The 19,634-nt window shown below is 46.7% G+C and overlaps 1 pseudogene; it reads left to right on the top strand.

Moving 5' to 3' along the window:
* The window catches only part of LOC111950827 (vacuolar protein sorting-associated protein 11 homolog), a 54,222-nt pseudogene that overhangs the window by 14,144 nt on the left and 20,444 nt on the right, over positions 1–19,634 (top strand).

The following is a 19,634-nucleotide window of genomic DNA, read 5'->3' as shown; positions in this document are numbered from 1 at the left end:
CCAAGTAGAAAATTTCAACGAACTAGGCAAGTCAGTTTTAAGAACACATTCTTATATTCATGATAGGCTAGAAAGTGGTACTTGCCTTGTTCAGGGGCCAGAACGGACACGATTTTTAACGGGCTTGTCAGTGCAGGGGATTCACGATTTAATGCAAAACACTGTGTCAGGAATTACAAAGTCCAACATCTCTCTAACACTAGGCTACCTTGCTGCTTCATTTCGCAACATTGTCCAACAGCCTGAGACGGACTCAAAGCTCACCTAGCGTATTTTATCAGGGACAAGATTAAGAGATCTGTCAGATAGGCCACACTGGTGACTAGGGGGGCTGATGTCTACTACAGTGGGGCAAAAAAGTAGTATTAGTCAGCCACCAATTGTGCAGTTCTCCACTATAAAAATAGATGAAGAAGGCCTGTAATTTTCATCAGTACACTTCAACTATGACAGACAAAATAGAGAAAAAGTCCAGAAAATCACATTCTGTAGAAATTTTATAAGAGAAGAATTTATTTCAAATTATGTGGAAAATAAAAGAATATAAATTGGTCAAATAACAAAAAGTGTATCTCAATACTTTGTTATATACCCTTTGTTGGCCAAATGACCAGAGGTTTCAAAACGTTTTCTGTAAGAAGTCTTCACAAGGTTTTCACACACTGTTGCTTCGATAATTGGCCCATTCCTCCATCAATCTACCTCATAGAGCAGTGTATGTTTTGGGCTGTTGCTGGCAAACACAGACTTTCAACTCCCTCCAAAGATTTTTCTATGGGGTTGAATCTGGAGACTGGCTAGGCCACTCCAGGACTTTGAAAATGCCTTCCTTTACGAAAGCCACTCCTTTCGTTGCGCCGCGGGTGTGTTTGGGAAGTTCATTGTCAATGCTGAAAGCTCCAGCCACGAATAAGTTCAAATCTCAAATGCCCTGTCTGATGGAAGGAGGTTTTTCACTCAAAATCTACCGGCCTACGCTACACCCATTCAGAATCGTTGCCGGTTTTACACGGTCAGTGCCGTCCTGAGGTCCCTTTGCAGAAATAAAAACAGCCCCAAGAAGCATGATGGGTTCAGCCCCCATGATTCACAGTAGGTAAGTGGTGTTCTTTGGATCGCAACTCAGCATCTTTGTCCTCCCAACACACGACGAGGTTTGGTTTTCCAAAAAGTTATATTTTGGTTTGGCATCTGAACCAAGTATGACATATTCTCCACAATCTACTTCTTCTGGATCAAAACCCAAATGCTACATCTTAGCAAACTTCAGACGGGCTACTTGGATGCAGAAGTTAAACGGCTTAAGAGCAGAGGAAGGACCATCTAGGCACTGCAGGATTTGAGGTCCCTGGCGGGCGTTAGTGTCGTTACTGCATGTAGCTTTGTTACAAACTTAAAGGTGCCCAGACTCTCGTTAGGGCACAGGCAGAGTTCATCTGAGAGGTACCCGCCACGAATGGAATGGTGCTTGGATTTTGCTCACTAGGTGTCTTGAGTAGAAGGCATTTCATTAACTGACCGCAAGCGAAGGATAGATCTTGCGCGTGATGCGGATGGGAGCCCCAGATCGAGGGGCAGACATTTATCAGATGGTCTTAGTAGGATATCTTGCCATTTCCTAATAATGCATTCCCCAGTTGAGTTGGTGGCTTGCAGAAACCAAAGAGGCTGGCGGGAAGGGACTTAATACCTTATTCCGCAGATTCAGTCTTCCCAGCCTGGTGCCAGTTCAATACAGAGATTTTGTTATACTGGATGATGACTTGTTGACAGCTCTTTGGTTTGGCCATAGTGGAGTAATGAAGAACCAGTGTGACTGTTGGTGAAGGTGGGCAGTATCGTTTGATATGATGAACGAAGTAATAACAAAAAGCAGTGGTGCATTAATACAAGTTTGGAAACCAAGTGAAACGGAGGACAGAGGAGCGCTCTTAAAGGAAGAGAAGATACAGGTCTGCTGACCGAGCAACAGAAAAATCTTGACTAATGATTTTGTAGGTGAACCAGACCTCTGTCATTGCCAACAAAGGGTATATAACAAAGTATTGAGATACACTTTTGTTATTGACCAAATACTTATTTTCCACCATAATTTGCAAATAAATTCATTAAAAATTCTACAATGTGATTTTCTGGACTTTTTTCTCATTTTGTCTGTCATAGTTGAAGTGTACCTATGATGAAAATTACAGGCCTCTCTCATATTTTTAAGTGGGAGAACTTGCACAATTGGTGGCTGACTAAATACTTTTTTGCCCCACTGTATAGACATCAGGCCCCCCCTAGCTCACATGGCCTATCTGACAGATCTCTTAATCTTGTCCCTGATAAAATACGCTAGGTGAGCTTTGAGTCCGTCTCAGGCTGTTGGACAATGTTGAAATGAGCAGCAAAGGTAGCCTAGTGGTTAGAGAGTTGGACTAGTAACCGAAAGGTTGCAAAATCGAATCCCCGAGCTGACAAGGTAAAAATCTGTCGTTCTGCCCCTGAACAAGGCAGTTAACCCACTGTTCCTAGGCCATCATTGAAATAAGAATGTGTTCTTAAAACTGACTTGCCTAGTTAAATTACGGTAAAATAAATGTAATTTGATGGTATATAGATAGAAATAAACAATAAATGATGTTGCTATGAATGAAGGCTTCCCCAGGATGTTGCATTACTGAAATTCAGAGTGAAAATCTACATTAAGGATAGTTTTAACATCCTTGAGCAGCAGGGTGTTGTGGTAGGCGTTGGCCAGAGACTTCCGGTGCAGAGCCTGCAGGTTGGCTGTCAGGTTTTAGACCCGCTGAGCAACCAGAAACGTACGTATCTCGTAAGAGGGCTCGAGCTTCCCGATCGTGCTGAGGGAGAGAGGGCAGAGAAGTTGCGTTTTCAACAGACATATGATGGAAGACAACAGCACAGGCTTTTGGTGCTGCCTTCTGTCCACATTCAGTACATATTTTAGGTAGCTCCTCTACTCCAATTGTTGGATCACAAAACCCATTCTCAAATGACAATTTATGATTATAATTGGACAAAGAGCCTCTTCCCCTACCCTTGGGTAAAGTCAATCCGATTTGAACAACCATTTACCGAAATTCAAACCCCTTTGTCTTCCTCCTCTATGTTCCATACAGAACTACGAGGAGGCCTTGCGCTACATTTGACGACTTCCCTTCGAGCAGGCAGAGAGCAACATGAAGCGCTACGGCAAGACCCTGATGCACCACGTCCCCGAGGGCACCACGCTGCTCCTCAAGGGCCTGTGTACCGACTACCAGCCCAGCTGGGACACCACGGTCAGAGACAGCCTGGACAGAGGCCCGGTGGCAGCCAACAAGGTCAGCCGGTTAGCCGTTAGCGGTTAACAGCTACATCCCCCGGGCAGCTGATTAGTCTAGCAGCATTAGCACTTTGGATATGAGATCCTTTCCCTAATTAAAATGGCTTTATCAATTTAGTCGAAGACAAGTAATACAGCTTATATTGATAAGGATGGTACTATTTATTATGGTTATAATGATCAACTTATGGTAAAATGCATATTTCATGGTAATAGTAATAACACTACTCATTGTAGTGGTCAGAACCTGGTGATACCAGGATGCAGGATGCAGGATGGGACATAAACCTAACAACTTCAATGATTAATTTCTCTGAACAGGGGAAATATACCATCACCAAATTCACTGAGAATACATTACAGAGGATGAAGACACAATACTCTGAGCCGCATCTCTATACTACTTGTCTGACATAAAGAACTGATATTGTATACTCGTTGCTGGTGTGGGGGGGTCCGTGGGTGGCTTATGACAATTTATTTAGATTCCTTACTCATTGTTAGGAAAAAGTTTGGTCCAAATCGGATGTTAGATACTATATTTATTGAATATCATATGAACCACAAGCATTTCGCTACACTCGCAATAACATCTGCTAACCATGTGTATGTGACCAATAAAATTTGATTTGAATCCCCTAAATTAAAATGGCCAATTTGGGTGCAATCAATTAGCTGAATTCTTTTCATTTAATTATATTTCAACAAAATAATGTTGCAGGAATGCTAATCTGATCCATTTCTAACTACATAAATGATTTTAAAACAATCTGAGATGGTGGGTGTCATGGCTTGCTGAAATTGCATGGAACGACCCTGTACCTTTATCTCCCAGGCCAATTCAGAGGAGTTCATCCCTGTGTTCGCTAATAACCCACGGGAGCTAAGGGCCTTCCTGGAGCACATGATCGAGGTGGAGCCCTTCTCCTCTCAGGGGGTGTACGACACGCTGCTAGAGCTATGGCTGCAGGACTGGGCACATGAACAAGACCCTGAGGTGATGGAAACACACACACACGTGTACTGAAAACCGCCATGTGTTCACGCAAACAACCTAAACTTGTATAGATATACAAAATGTTACAAATGAAATATTAGATGACGTACCTGCAGCCTAAATGACTTTGAATTAAGATTTCAGAATAAACACATTTCCTCAACTTGTAGTGTCACCAATTCATGTTAAACTATTTCTATGTGTTTTGTCTTGAGTATCAAACGTTTTATTTTTGTCCGGTCTGACTGTCTTTCTATTTTTGCTGGTAGAGGAAGAAGGTCCTGCAGGGGGCAGCACTGTCCTTGCTGAGGAGCGACAACACCGTATTTGACAAGGCCCTAGTCCTGTGCCAGATGCACAACTTCAAAGAAGGGGTCCTGTACCTCTATGGGAAGGGCAAGCTGTGAGTCTTCCTGTCTCTGAACCTTTGCAGTCAGAAACACTTCAAATTCCAATATTTCTGCTTCTCCCTGAAGTGTGCATCACCTCGTGGATTTAAAACCATGGAATTGGTGTAGCCGGATTGTCTACCATTTAACACCCAGATCCAATGCTTTAAAATCTGTGATGGAGAGTGAACAAGTGCAGACTATGGGGACGTCATTGGTACTGATATACATTTACATTTACATTTACATTTACATTTAAGTCATTTAGCAGACGCTCTTATCCAGAGCGACTTACAAATTGGTGCATTCACCTTATGAAATCCAGTGGAACAACCACTTTACAATAGTGCATCTAACTCTTTTAAGGGGGAGGGGTGGGGTTAGGAGGATTACTTTATCCTATCCTAGGTATTCCTTAAAGAGGTGGGGTTTCAGGTGTCTCCGGAAGGTGGTGATTGACTCCGCTGACGTGGCGTCGTGAGGGAGTTTGTTCCACCATTGGGGTGCCAGAGCAGCGAACAGTTTTGACTGGGCTGAGCGGGAACTGTACTTCCTCAGAGGTAGGGAGGCGAGCAGGCCAGAGGTGGATGAACGCAGTGCCCTTGTTTGGGTGTAGGGCCTGATCAGAGCCTGAAGGTATGGAGGTGCCGTTCCCCTCACAGCTCCGTAGGCAAGCACCATGGTCTTGTAGCGGATGCGAGCTTCAACTGAAGCCAGTGGAGAAGCGGAGGAGCGGGGTGACGTGAGAGAACTTGGAAGGTTGAACACCAGACGGGCTGCGGCGTTCTGGATGAGTTGTAGGGGTTTAATGGCACAGGCAGAGAGCCCAGCCAACAGCGAGTTGCAATAATCCAGACGGGAGATGACAAGTGCCTGGATTAGGACCTGCGCCGCTTCCTGTGTGAGGCAGGGTCGTACTCTGCGAATGTTGTTAGAGCATAACCTACAGGAACGGGTCACCGCCTTGATGTGAGTTGAGAACGACAGGGTGTTGTCCAGGATCACGCCAAGGTTCTTAGCGCTCTGGGAGGAGGACACAATGGAGTTGTCAACCGTGATGGCGAGATCATGGAACGGGCAGTCCTTCCCGGGAGGAAGAGCAGCTCCGTCTTGCCGAGGTTCACTTGAGGTGGTGATCCGTCATCCACACTGATATGTCTGCCAGACATGCAGAGATGCGATTCGCCACCTGGTTATCAGAGGGGGGAAAGGAGAAGATTAATTGTGTGTCGTCTGCATAGCAAGATAGGAGAGGCCATGTGAGGATATGACAGAGCCAAGTGACTTGGTGGTATAGCGAGAATAGGAGAGGCTAGAACAGAGCCTGGGGGACACCAGTGGTGAGAGCACGTGGTGCGGAGACAGATTCTCGCCACGCCACTGGTAGGAGCGACTGTCAGGTAGGACGCAATCCAAGCGTGGCCGCGCCGGAGATGCCCAGCTCGGAGAGGGTGGAGAGGAGGATCTGATGGTTCACAGTATCAAAGGCAGCCGATAGGTCTAGAAGGATGAGAGCAGAGGAGAGAGAGTTAGCTTTAGCAGTGCGGAGCGCCTCCGTGACACAGAGAAGAGCAGTCTCAGTTGAATGACTAGTCTTGAAACCTGACTGATTTGGATCAAGAAAGTCATTCTGAGAGAGATAGCAGGAGAGCTGGCCAAGGACGGCACGTTCAAGAGTTTTGGAGAGAAAAGAAAGAAGGGATACTGGTCTGTAGTTGTTGACATCGGAGGGATCGAGTGTAGGTTTTTTCAGAAGGGGTGCAACTCTCGCTCTCTTGAAGACGGAAGGGACGTAGCCAGCGGTCAAGGATGAGTTGATGAGCGAGGTGAGGTAAGGAGAAGGTCTCCGGAAATGGTCTGAGAAAGAGAGGAGGGGATAGGGTCAAGCGGGCAGGTTGTTGGGCGGCCGGCCGTCACAAGACGTGAGATTTCATCTGGAGAGAGAGGGGAGAAAGAGGTCAAAGCACAGGTATGGCAGTGTGAGCAGAACCAGCGTGTCGTTTGACTTAGCAAACGAGGATCGGATGTCGTCGACCTTCTTTTCAAAATGGTTGACGAAGTCATCCGCAGAGAGGAGGAGGGGGAGGAGGGAGGAGGATTCAGAGGAGGAGAAGGTGGCAAAGAGCTTCCTAGGTTAGAGGCAGATGCTTGGAATTTAGAGTGGTAGAAAGTGGCTTTAGCAGCAGAGACAGAAGAGGAGAAAGTAGAGAGGAGGGAGTGAAAGGATGCCAGGTCCGCAGGGAGGCGAGTTTTCCTCCATCCGCTCGGCTGCCCGGAGCCCTGTTCTGTGAGCTCGCAGTGAGTCGTCGAGCCACGGAGCAGGAGGGGAGGACCGAGCCGGCCTGGAGGATAGGGGACATAGAGAGTCAAAGGATGCAGAAAGGGAGGAGAGGAGGGTTGAGGAGGCAGAATCAGGAGATAGGTTGGAGAAGGTTTGAGCAGAGGGAAGAGATGATAGGATGGAAGAGGAGAGAGTAGCGGGGGAGAGAGAGCGAAGGTTGGGACGGCGCGATACCATCCGAGTAGGGGCAGTGTGGGAAGTGTTAGATGAGAGCGAGAGGGAAAAGGATACAAGGTAGTGGTCGGAGACTTGGAGGGAGTTGCAGTGAGATTAGTGGAAGAACAGCATCTAGTAAAGATGAGGTCAAGCGTATTGCCTGCCTTGTGAGTAGGGGGGAAGGTGAGAGGGTGAGGTCAAAAGAGGAGAGGAGTGGAAAGAAGGAGGCAGAGAGGAATGAGTCAAAGGTAGACGTGGGGAGGTTAAAGTCACCCAGAACTGTGAGAGGTGAGCCATCCTCAGGAAAGGAACTTATCAGGGCGTCAAGCTCATTGATGAACTCTCCAAGGGAACCTGGAGGGCGATAAATGATAAGGATGTTAAGCTTGAAAGGGCTGGTAACTGTGACAGCATGGAATTCAAAGGAGGCGATAGACAGATGGGTCAGGGAGAAAGAAGAGAATGTCCACTTGGGAGAGATGAGGATCCCAGTGCCACCGCCCCGCTGACCAGAAGCTCTCGGGTGTGCGAGAACACGTGGGCAGACGAGGCGAAAGCAGTAGGAGTAGCAGTGTTGTCAGTGGTAATCCATGTTTCCGTCAGTGCCAAGAAGTCGAGGGACTGGAGGGACGCATAGGCTGAGATGAACTCTCGCTTGTTGGCCGCAGATCGGCAGTTCCAGAGGCTGCCGGAGACCTGGAACTCCACGTGGGTCGTGCGCGCTGGAACCACCAGGTTAGAATGGCGGCGGCCACGCGGTGTGAAGCGTTTGTATGGTCTGTGCAGAGAGGAGAGAAGAGGGATAGACAGACACATAGTTGACAGGCTACCAGAAGAGGCTACGCTAATGCAAAGGAGATTAGAATGACAAGTGGTACACGTCTCGAATGTTCAGGAAGTTAAGCTTACGTTGCAAAATAAAATAAAATCTTATTGACTAAAATGATATAGTACTGCTGGCGGTGAAGTAGGCTGGCTAGCAGTGGCTGCGTTGTTGACTTTGTTTGAACGTGTAGCTGGCTAGGTAACCTCGACAATTTCTCAAAAACTACACAATTATCTTGGATACAAGGACAGCAAAGACAACTATGTAGCTAGCTAACACTACGCTAATCAAGTCGTTCCGTTGTAATGTAAGTTGTAGTGTGAGTTTCTACAGTGCTGCTATTCGGTAGAAGTTGGCTAACTAGCAGTGTTAGCTAGCAGAGTTGACTAGGTAGGAGACGGCAGCGCAGCGCGGTGGACGAAAATAGCTGGCTAGTTAACCGAATAATTACTCTAACCAACTCTAAGCTACACAATTATCTTAGATACAAAGATAGCAAAGAGAACTGTGTAGCCAGCTACACTACACTAATCAAGTCGTTCCGTTGTAATGTAATCGTTTCTCAGTGCTGCTATGCTGCTATTCGGTGGCTAGCTGGCTAGCTAGCAGTGTTGACTACGTTACGTTACGAAAATAGCTTGGCTAGTTAACCAAATAATTACTCTAACCAACTCTAAGCTACACAATTATCTTAGATACAAAGATAGCAAAGAGAACTGTGTAGCCAGCTAACACTACACTAATCAAGTCGATATAATTATCAATGATGTCATTTGAATGATGTTGTTGATGATGTCATTCTCTCTCTAGGTACCAGCAGATCATGCACTACCACATGCAGAACGAGGAGTATGGCAAAGTGGTGGAGGCCTGCAAGCGCTACGGTGACCAGGAAGTGTGCCTGTGGGAGCAGGCGCTGGGCTATTTTGCCCGCAAAGAGGAGAACTGCAAGGCCTACATCAGCCAAGTCCTGCAGCACATCGACCAGAACAATCCGATGCCTCTTTTATTGGGTAAGCTGGTGGCCATTTTTCTCAGTATTTCTCCTTCTCTGTAGATGAAGACTCTGGGGCTTTCTGTAGGGATTTCCCTAGTAGTCACTGTCTGAATTCTTTCAGACCTCACCAACTTAAAAGAAACTAAAGTGTTCTTTGCAATTTTCTGCATCCACTTCCTTCCTGTTATTGAATGTCTCACTAGCTAGAGTGTTTCTGTTCTGTTTTGACTGCGTGGCTAACCTCAAATCAATATATGCGTACATTCATGATAAACGTGCCAGTTGCTGGGTTAAGTAATCTATAGGTCTTTAAGTTAATAGGAAAAGTAATCGGAGCATGATAACAGAGTTTGAGAATTTTATTGGGCACTGTTGCTAAGTTTTGTGTGTATGTATGTGCTTGTGTGCTTGTCTATGCGCGTGTTAGTCCACAGTGGTGCAGACGCTGGCACACAACTTCACGGCCACGCTGTCGGTCATCAAGGACTACCTCATCAACAAGCTGCAGAGGGAGACACAGCAGATCGAGGACGACGAGCGCAAGATCCGCCAGTACCGTGAGGAGACGGCCCACCTCCGCACCGAGATCCAGGAGCTCAGAAGCAGGTGAGGGAGAGGAAAATCATAGCCAAAGTCCAGTCCAAAAACAAACCCTATCCCCTAGAGCTGGGTCATGTTCACAACTGGAGTTTCCTCCATATTCCATCCATCCAGTTCTTTGACATCTATGTGGAGTGGAGGCTAAGGGCAGTTTTAGTCCTGCGCACTAAGATACACAAGCACATTCTAAATTTGTTTGATGGCTGAACTTCGAAGCAAATTTAACTACATTCTGAATGTGTTTTTAGTACTGTATTTTGAAAGCTTGATTTAACCTCCCAAAGACCATTCATTGAAGCTATACTGATTTCGATGTATTTTTTTTTCTTTCTCTCACCACCTCTTTTCTCACAAGTGCAAAGATTTTCCAGAAGACCAAATGCAGCATGTGTAACAGCCCCCTCGAGCTGCCCTCTTTTCACTTCCTGTGCAGTCCACCAGCACTGCTTTGAAAGCTATGCCGAGAGCTAGCTAGAGTGTTCCACTTGCACACCGGAAAACCGCAAGGTCATGGAAATGCTGCGTGACCAGAAGCGAGACCTACACGACCACTTCACCAGACAGGTGGAACACACACACATTTAAATACTATATTTAAATCACAAATCAAATTGACAATAAAAAAGGATCCAAACATTTCAAAGGTCTCTGTATGCATGGCACTCAAGGGTACAGAAAGCACCTCCTTCTCCAAACAGCTAGGCTGTCTACGACAGCTGAAACAGTACAGTACCTAGCCAACTGCTTTGCCCGTAATCTGGAGGCCACGCACTGCAAGCCTGTGTACGTGGCCGAGACTGTCAAATATCAGCGGCACCAGCTTGCACCTACACCTGAGGTTGTCCAAGCGTGCCATGAGTGGCTGGTATTTCAGAAGCTTGTCGGCAAAGGCCTGCTCCATGTTTTTGTATTTGGCACATAGGAAAAAACATCATCAACAACATCGAACCAGCGTCCTCTTACACAAGAATGTTTATGGATTTCTGCTGTTGGTGAGACTACCTGTCTCACCTCGCTGGCTATCAGGTTGACAAGGCGGTCATGTCTAGCAATGTACAAATCACTGTATGGACAGCAATCATTCACAACATGGGCAGTGTACTTCGCTCTGGATAAGAGCGTCTGCTAAATGACTTAAATGTAAATGTAAGTGTAAATGTACTCCATTACATTTGACTTCTGTAGAATACATGGTTTGCAGGGTCCCAGAGTGCTAGATTATATACTATGGTGGAAAATTGCAAGGTTATGTTATAATACCTTTATTGCATCAAATGGTTGTTTTTATGCAACAGATGGAGTATTCTTATAACTATTGTGTGTGTGTTCTACTGAGGATGGGTCTCTGGGAGATAACACTGACAGGAGATTTACGATGTCTTTTGGGTGATTAAACCTAGAGAGACCACATTCCAGAGCATGAGTTAATGTTTCTGTTCTATATGGTACCAGGGAGAGATGACCCCAGGCCAGACCCTGGTCTGTACACAAAGATGACTGTTTTTACAGCAGATACTGTCTACCCCCAAACATCAATAATGCCTTTAATACACTTCTCTTCAAGGTGATGGCCTCAAATTTGCAGTTTGTGGTTGGTGTGTAGCGGGGTGCGTAATTGGCGGCAGAGAAGTCAGGCGCAGGAGAGAAGAACTGGGTAATAACCAGAGATTTAATAGCAAAACCAACGGCATCCAGAACAACAAGATAAATGGGCACAAAAATAACCCGTCGTGCGCTCACGGGGAACGTGCACAAGCACTACAATAAACAATCCCACACAAAGACATGGGGGGAACAGAGGGTTAAATACACAACAAGCAAATGAGGGAATTGAAACCAGGTGTGTGGAAAAACAAGACTAAACAAATGGAAAATGAAAAGTGGATCGAACAAGGAGAGGACCCGACTTCAGCGGAAGTCGTGGCAGTGCGCACCGACGCCTGCCTTGGGGACGACCCGGAGGGCGACGCGCAGGGCAATCCGGACGGAGACGGTGGAACTCCCGCAGCATTGAAGGGTCCAACACGTCCTCCACCGGAACCCAGCACCTCTCCTCCGGACCGTACCCCTCCCACTCCACGAGGTACTGAAGGCCCCTCGCCCGACGCCTCAAATCCAGTATAGAACGAACGGAGTACGCCATAGCCGCCGTCTCCGCCTGTGAGAGGGGATACACGTGACTCCTGGGAAGTGCAGCGTCTACCAAGAGATTTATCGCACAATCGCCCCGTCGATGGGGTGGTAATTGAGTCGCCTTCTTTTTACAGAAGGCGGGAGCCAAATCTGCATATTCAGGGGGAATGTGCACGGTGGAGACCTGGTCTGGATTTTCCACTGTAGTAGCACCAACGGAAACCCCTAAACACCTCCCCGAGCACTCCCCGACCACCCCGTGAGAGCCCTCTGTTGCCAAGAAACAGTGGGGTCATGACAAGCTAACCAGGGTAGGCCTAGCACCACGGGAAACGCAGGAGAGTCAATGAGGAAGAGACTGATTCTCTCCTTGTGACCCCCCTGCGTCACCATACCCAGAGGAGCGGTGGCCTCCCTAATCAACCCTGACCCTAATGGCCGACTGTCTAAGGCATGAACGGGGAAGGGCACAGCCATGGGAACAATGGGGATCCCTAAACTAAGGGCGAACGATCTGTCTATAAAATTCCCAGCCGTGCCTGAATCGACGAGCGCCTTATGCTAGGAATGCGGGGACAACTCAGGAAAAGTAACATACAAAAACGTGTGCAACAGAGGGCTCTGGGTGAGAATGGTGCCGGCTCACCTGGGATGACGCCAGAGTGCCCTGCCTGCTGCCTCAATCCCCAGAGGAACCAATTCGGCACCTACTGGCAGTGTGACCTCTGCGGCCACAGATGGTGCACGAGCCGGAACCTCCTCCAGTCTCCCTACGCACAGCACCTCCCAACTCCATGGGCACCGGAGCGGCGGTGCTGGGGGATGCAACCGACAGAACCCGATCTGGACGTCCGCGGGTAGCCAGCAGGTTATCCAGCCGAATGGACAGGTCCACCAGCTGGTCGAAGGTGAGGGTGGTGTCCCTGCAGGCCAACTCCCGACGGACGTCCTCGCGCAAACTGCAGCGATAGTGGTCGATCAGGGCCCTATCGTTCCATCCCACGCCAGCGGCCAGAGTCCGAAAATCCATGGCGAACTCCTGGGTGCTCCTCGTCCCCTGCCTCAGATGGAAGAGACGTTCACCCGCCGCTCTACCCTCTGGTGGGTGGTCGAAGACTGCCCGGAAGCGGCAGGTGAAATCCTCAATGGTCCAGCGCCACATCTCCTTCTCCACACAAGGCGTTGACCCACTCCAAGGCTTTCCCAGAGAGGCACGAGACAAGGGCGGACGCCTTCTCACGACCTGAAGGAGCCGGGTGGACGGTTGCCAGGTAGAGGTCGAGCTGCAACAAGGAATTGAGACATGGATTGTGTGTATGCCATTCAGAGGGTGAATGGGATTTAAGTGCCTTTGAACGGGGTATGGTAGTAGGTGCCAGGCGCACCGGTTTGAGTGTGCCAAGAATTGCAATGCTGCTGGGTTTTTCACGCTCATCAGTTCCACGTGTGTATCAAGAATGGTCCACAAAGGACATCCATCCAACAGCAGGCCAGTGGTCAAAGCGGGTCATTGATGAAAGAGGACAAAGGAGGCTGACACAAATTGTGCAGAGCAACAGACGGGCTACAGTTAATCAATTGACAGTCCAGTACAGCATTGGTGCCCAAAGACCTATAAAAGAATGCACAACTCGTCGTACCTTAACATGAATGGGGTTGCAGTGGACTAAGGAACAAAAACACTGGACACTTGAGAATTGGAAAAACATTGCCTGGTCTGATGGTTCCTGCTATTTAACGCTGATGGGAGGACTAGGGTATGGAGAAAACCACATGAGTACATGCATCCATCAAGCCACGTGTCAATATTGCAGGCTGGTGGCATGGGTTGTGTTTTCATGGCACACATTGGGCCCAACGTTCCCTCTAAGCTGTTCGCGTGCGCGGCTGCGCAGAAGAAATGACATTCCGCGCAGAGACGCAATAGATTGAACTTCAAATCAAAATCAAATCAAATTTTATTGGTCACATACACATGGTTAGCAGATGTTAATTCTGAGTGTAGCGAAATGCTTGTGCTTGTAGTTCCGACAGTGCAGTAATATCTAACAAGTAATCAAACAATTCCCCAACAACTACCTAATACACTCATATCTAAAGGGGTGAATAAGAATATATATACATATAAATATATGGATGAGCAATGGCCGAGCGTCATAGGCAAGGTGCAATAGATGGTATAAGGTACAGTATATACATACGAGATGGGTAGTGTAATATATGTTAACATTATTAAAGTGGCATTGTTTAAAGTGACTAGTTATCCATTTATTAAAGTGGCCAGTGATTTGGGTCTCTATGTAGGCAGCAGCCTCTGAGTTAGTGATTGCTGTTTAGCAGTCTGATGGCCTTGAGATAGAAGCTATTTTTCAGTGTCTCGGTCCCAGCTTTGCACCTTGTTGGGTTCAACATTTTGAACATTGAGATATTAAATAAATGATAGAGAAGAAGCATAGAATCAAAGGAGAAAGTTAAGGGTCTCTGTAGAAAGCCAGAAGGCTTTGGAATGTGTTTGATAGAGGAGAGCGACGTATTGATACAGGAAAGACAGATGGACATCTGTGTATTAGATGAAACATGGGTTGAGGTCAGGAGGTGAGGACAGATTTTCTTAAGAGAGTAATAAATGTTTGGTATCCTGTTACCTTCTTTATTAGCTTCCTGTAGAGCCATAAAATGTAAGGATTGGAGAGAAGGAGGAGTGTCTTAAGTGGGATATAAATATCTGGATGGGGCAAATGTTGGGTTGTCTGAATACAGCTGTACAGAACCTTTGGGCAGAATTAAACTTGGTTAAAGCTTCTCTAGTGTCCGTGGGTTATTTACTCTGAAAAATAAGAACCTAACAACCTGTACTGACCTCGCCTTCTGGATGGTAGCGGGGTGAACAGGCAGTGGCTCTGGTGGTTGTCCTTGATGATCTTTATGGCCTTCCTGTGATATCGGGTGTTGTAGGTGTCATGGAGGGCAGATAGTTTGCCCCCGGTGATGCGTTGTGCAGACCGCATCACCCTCTGGAGAGCGTTGTGGGTGGTGCAGTTGCCGTACCAGGTTGTGATACAGCTCGACAGGATGCTCTCGATTGTGCATCTGTAAAGGTTTGTGAGGGTTTTAGGTGACAAGCCACATTTCTTCAGCCTTCTGAGGTTGAATAGGTGTTGTTGTGTCTTCTTCACCACACTGTCTGTGTGGGTGGACCATTTCAGTTTGTCTGTGATGTGTACACCGAGGAACTTTAAGCTTTTCACATTCTCCATTGCTGTCCCTTCGATGTGGATAGGGGGGTGCTCCCTCTGCTGTTTCCTGAAGTCCACAATCATCTCCTTTGTTTTATTGACGTTGAGTGAGGTTGTTTTCCTGACACCACACTCCGAGTGCCCTCACCTTTTCCTTGTAGGCTGTCTTGTAGTTGTTGGTAATCAAGCCTACTACTGTTGTGTCGTCTGCAAACTTGGAGGCATGCATGGCCACGCAGTCGTGGGTGAACAGGGAGTACAGGAGGGGGCTGAGCACGCACCCTTGTGGGGCCCCAGTGTTAAGGGTCAGCGAAGTGGAGATGATTGTTTCCTACCTTCACCACCTGGGGGCGGCCCATCAGAAAGTCCAGGACCCAATTGCACAGGGCAGGGTTGAGACCCAGGGCCTCCAGCTTGATGACGAGTTTGGAGGGTACTATGGTGTTGAATGCTGAGCTGTAGTCAATGAACAGCATTCTTACATAGGTATTCCTCTTGTCCAAATGGGATAGGGCAGTGTGATGGCGATTGCATCGTCTGTGGACCTGTTGGGGCAGTATGCAAACTGAAGTGGGTCTAGGGTGGCCGGTAAGGTGTAGGTGATATGATCTGACTAGTCCTCAAAGCACTTCATGATGACAAGAAGTGAGTGCTACGGGGCGGTAGTCATTTAGTTCAGTTTGTCTTTGCCTTCTTGGGAACAGGAACAATGGTGGCCATCTTGAAGCATGTGGGGACAGCAGACTGGGATAGGGACAGATTGAATATGTCCGTAAGCACAACAGCCAGTTGGATTACGCATGCTCTGAGGACACGGCTAGGGATGCCATCTGGGCCAGCAGCCTTGCGAGGGTTAACACGTTTAAATGTCTTACTCACGTTGGCCACGGAAAGGAGAAGGGGGGTCCGCAGTCTTGTTAGCAGGCGGCAACGGTGGCACTGTATTATCCTCAAGCGGGCAAAGAAGGTGTTTAGTTTGTCTGGAAGCGTGACGTTGGTGACCGTGACGTGGCTGATTTTTTTTTGTAATCCGTGATTTCCTGTAGACCCTGCACATTATGTCTCGTGTCTGCGCCATTGAATTGCGACTCCACTTTGTTCCTATATCGACATTTCGCTTGTTTGATTGCCTTGTGGGAGGGAATAGAAGTGGGGAGAACAAGTATTTGATACACTGACGATTTTGCAGGTTTTCCTACTTACGAAGCATGTAGAGGTCTGTAACAAAAATCCAGAAAATCACATTGTATGATTTTTAAGTAATTAATTTGCATGACATAAGTATTGATACATCAGAAAAGCAGAACTTAATATTTGGTACAGAAACCTTTGTTTGCAATTAGAGATCAACGTTTCCTGTAGTTCTTGACCAGGTTTGCACACACTGCAGCAGGGATTTTGGCCACTCCTCATACAGACCTTCTCCAGATCCTTCAGGTTCGGGGCTGTCGCTGGGCAATACGGACTTTCAGCTCCCTCCAAAGATTTTCTATTGGGTTCAGGTCTGGAGACTGGCTAGGCCACTCCAGGACCTTGAGATGCTTCTTACGGAGCCACTCCTTAGTTGCCCTGGCTGTGTGTTTCGGGTCATTGTCATGCTGGAAGACCCAGCCACGACCATCTTCAATGGTCTTACTGAGGGAAGGAGGTTGTTGGCTAAGATCTCACGATACATGGCCCATCCATCCTCCCCTCAATACGGTGCAGTCGTCCTGTCCCCTTTGCAGAAAAGCATCCCGAAAGAATGATGTTTCCACCTCCATGCTTCACATTTGGGATGGTGTTCTGGGGTTGTACTCATCCTTCTTCTCCTCCAAACACGGCGAGTGAAGTTTAGACCAAAAAGCTATATTTTGTCTCATCAGAGCATATGACCTTCTCCCTTCCTCCTCTGGATCATCCAAATGGTCATTGGCAAACTTCAGACGGGCTTGGACATGCGCTGGCTTGAGCAGGGGGACCTTGCGTGCGCTGCAGGATTTTAATCCATGACGGCGTAGTGTGTTACTAATGGTTTTCTTTGAGACTGTGGTCCAGCTCTCTTCAGGTCATTGACCAGGTCCTGCCGTGTAGTTCTGGGCTGATCCCTCACCTTCCTCATGATCATTGATGCCCCACGAGGTGAGATCTTGCATGGAGCCCCGACGAGGGTGATTGACCGCCATCTTGAACTTCTTCCATTTTCTAATAATTGCGCCAACAGTTGTTGCCTTCTCACCAAGCTACTTGCTATTGTCCTGTAGCCCATCCAGCCTTGTGCAGGTCTACAATGTTATCCCTGATGTCCTTACACAGCTCTCTGGTCTTGGCCATTGTGGAGAGGTTGGAGTCTGTTTGATTGAGTGTGTGGACAGGTGTCTTTTAATACAGGTAATGAGTGGAGAACAGGAGGGCTTCTTAAAGAAAAACTAACAGGTCTGTGAGAGCCAGAATTCTTACTGGTTGGTAGGTGAAAATACTTATGTCATGCAATAAAATGCAAATTAATTACTTAAAAATCATACAATGTGATTTTCTGGATTTTTGTTTTAGATTCCGTCTTCCACAGTTGAAGTGTACCTGAATAAAAATTACAGACCTCTACATGCTTTGTAATTAGGAAAACCTGCAAAATCGGCAGTGTGTCAAATACTTGTTCTCCCCACTGTAACTACCCTATTTATATTCAGCCACATTCCCAGACCTCTTTCCATGGTTAAATGCGGTGGATCGCGCTTTCAGTTTTGCGCGAATGCTGCCATCCATCCACGGTTTCTGGTTAGGGTAGGTTTTAATAGTTACAGTGGGTACAACATCTCTAATGCACTTCCTTATAAACTCTCTCACCGAGTCAGCGTATAGATCGATGTTGTTCTCTGAGGACTGACCGGAACATATCCCAGTCCGCGTGATCAAAACAATCTTGAAGCGTGGATTCCGATTGGTCAGACCAGCGTTGAATGGTTCTAGTCACGGGTACATCCAGTTTTGAGTTTCTGCCTATAAGATGGTAAGAGCAAGATGGAGTTGTGGTTGGATTTGCCGAAGGGAGGGCTTTGTATGCATCGTGGAAGTTAGTGGCAGTGATCGAGTGTGTTACCTGCGCAAGTACTGCAATCAATATGTTGATAGAATTTATGTAGCTTTGTTCTCAAATTTGCTTTGTTAAAATCCCCAGCTACAATAAATGCAGCCTCAGAATATATGGTTTCCAGTTTACATAGAGTCCAGTGAAGTTCCTTGAGGGCCGTCGTGGTGTATGCTTGAGGGGGTATATACACAGCTGTGACGATAACTGACGAGAATTCTCTTGGGAGGTAATATGGCCAGCATTTCATTGTAAGGAATTCTAGGTTGGGTAAGCAGAAGGACTTGAGTTCCTGTATGTTGTTATGATTACACCATGAGTCGTTAATCATAAGGCCCTTCTTCTTCCCTGAGAGGTGTTTATCTCTGTCGGTGCGATGAGTTCACCCCATTAGTTTGCACTATATAGATCAATGTTTTTTATGTGATCGAATCAATATTATATCACCCCTTTGCAAGATTGTGTCTGTGATTTTGTTGTAGGCAGAGCCAGAGTTCAACAGAGTAGAATTCTATTGGCGGGGGTTACCCGCGAGCAGTCTTTCAATCACCCGTTAGTGAATGCACTTTTCAGATCAGTGCCCGCGTGTGCACATTCGTTGATATTCTTTGCTAGTTAGCGAGTTATTAGCCCAGTTACAGGAAAGTATAGGTCAGCAATGGGGAGTTACTGTTTCCTACAAGAGCACAAAATGTATAGGCTACATTTCAAGCTGTCTTTGAAAAGCCAGTCAGGTAAAAAGCTTATGTCTTAATTAAAGGGGCAGTGTTGTATTTTGAGACAGGCTTGATTATGCAAATAAACCAATATGGGGTAGTCTAGATTATCTAATTCTCTGTATGGTAATAATAATACATTTTATTTTGTAAAGTGGTTTCTTGCATCATACAATACAATACAATGCAATTTACAGTCACCTATTTGGCCCATGGTGTTACAAACCCAGTAAAAAAATCATTAATGTCAAGCCCTTCCTAATGTAAAAAAACGTTTTTAAAAGTCATGCCGTGTGGGCCTGCATTGAACACCACATGTAGGCAACACATTTTTTCAAGCTATTTCCATGTGAAATATTATGGGATTTGCGCTATTGGTTTTGTTGGTAGACCTACATTATGCTCAAATAGCCTATTGGGTACTGTCTAAAACTGTAAGGGTACAGCCGCAGTGTTCACTGTAAACGCATGCCGGAAGGTGCACAAAATCTTCACAATGTTGAAGTTTCCGCTAACAAGACCAAAAATTTGCTCAGTGCCCAAAAAATTAGAGGGAACATTGATTGGGCCCCTTGATAAATGTGGAGCAATGTTTGAATGCCACAGGATATCTGAACATCATTGCCAATCAGGTGCATCCCTTCATGGCAGCAGTGTATCCATCTGCGAATTGATTTTTTCAGCAGCATAATGTTCCATGCGACAACGCTCGGATTGTCCAGGAATGGGTCCACAAACATCACAGTGAATTCAGTTTACTGCAGTGGCCTGCCCAGTCACCAGATCTCAATCCAATTGAGCATCTGTGGGATGAGATGGAACTATCGATTTGGAGTAGAGATCCA

This window comes from Salvelinus sp. IW2-2015, linkage group LG23 (assembly GCF_002910315.2).
Source record: "Salvelinus sp. IW2-2015 linkage group LG23, ASM291031v2, whole genome shotgun sequence".
Taxonomy (NCBI): Eukaryota; Metazoa; Chordata; class Actinopteri; order Salmoniformes; family Salmonidae; genus Salvelinus; species Salvelinus sp. IW2-2015.
The sequence above is the reverse complement of the archived record's forward strand: the minus strand, read 5'-3'. Positions and strand labels throughout refer to the sequence as shown.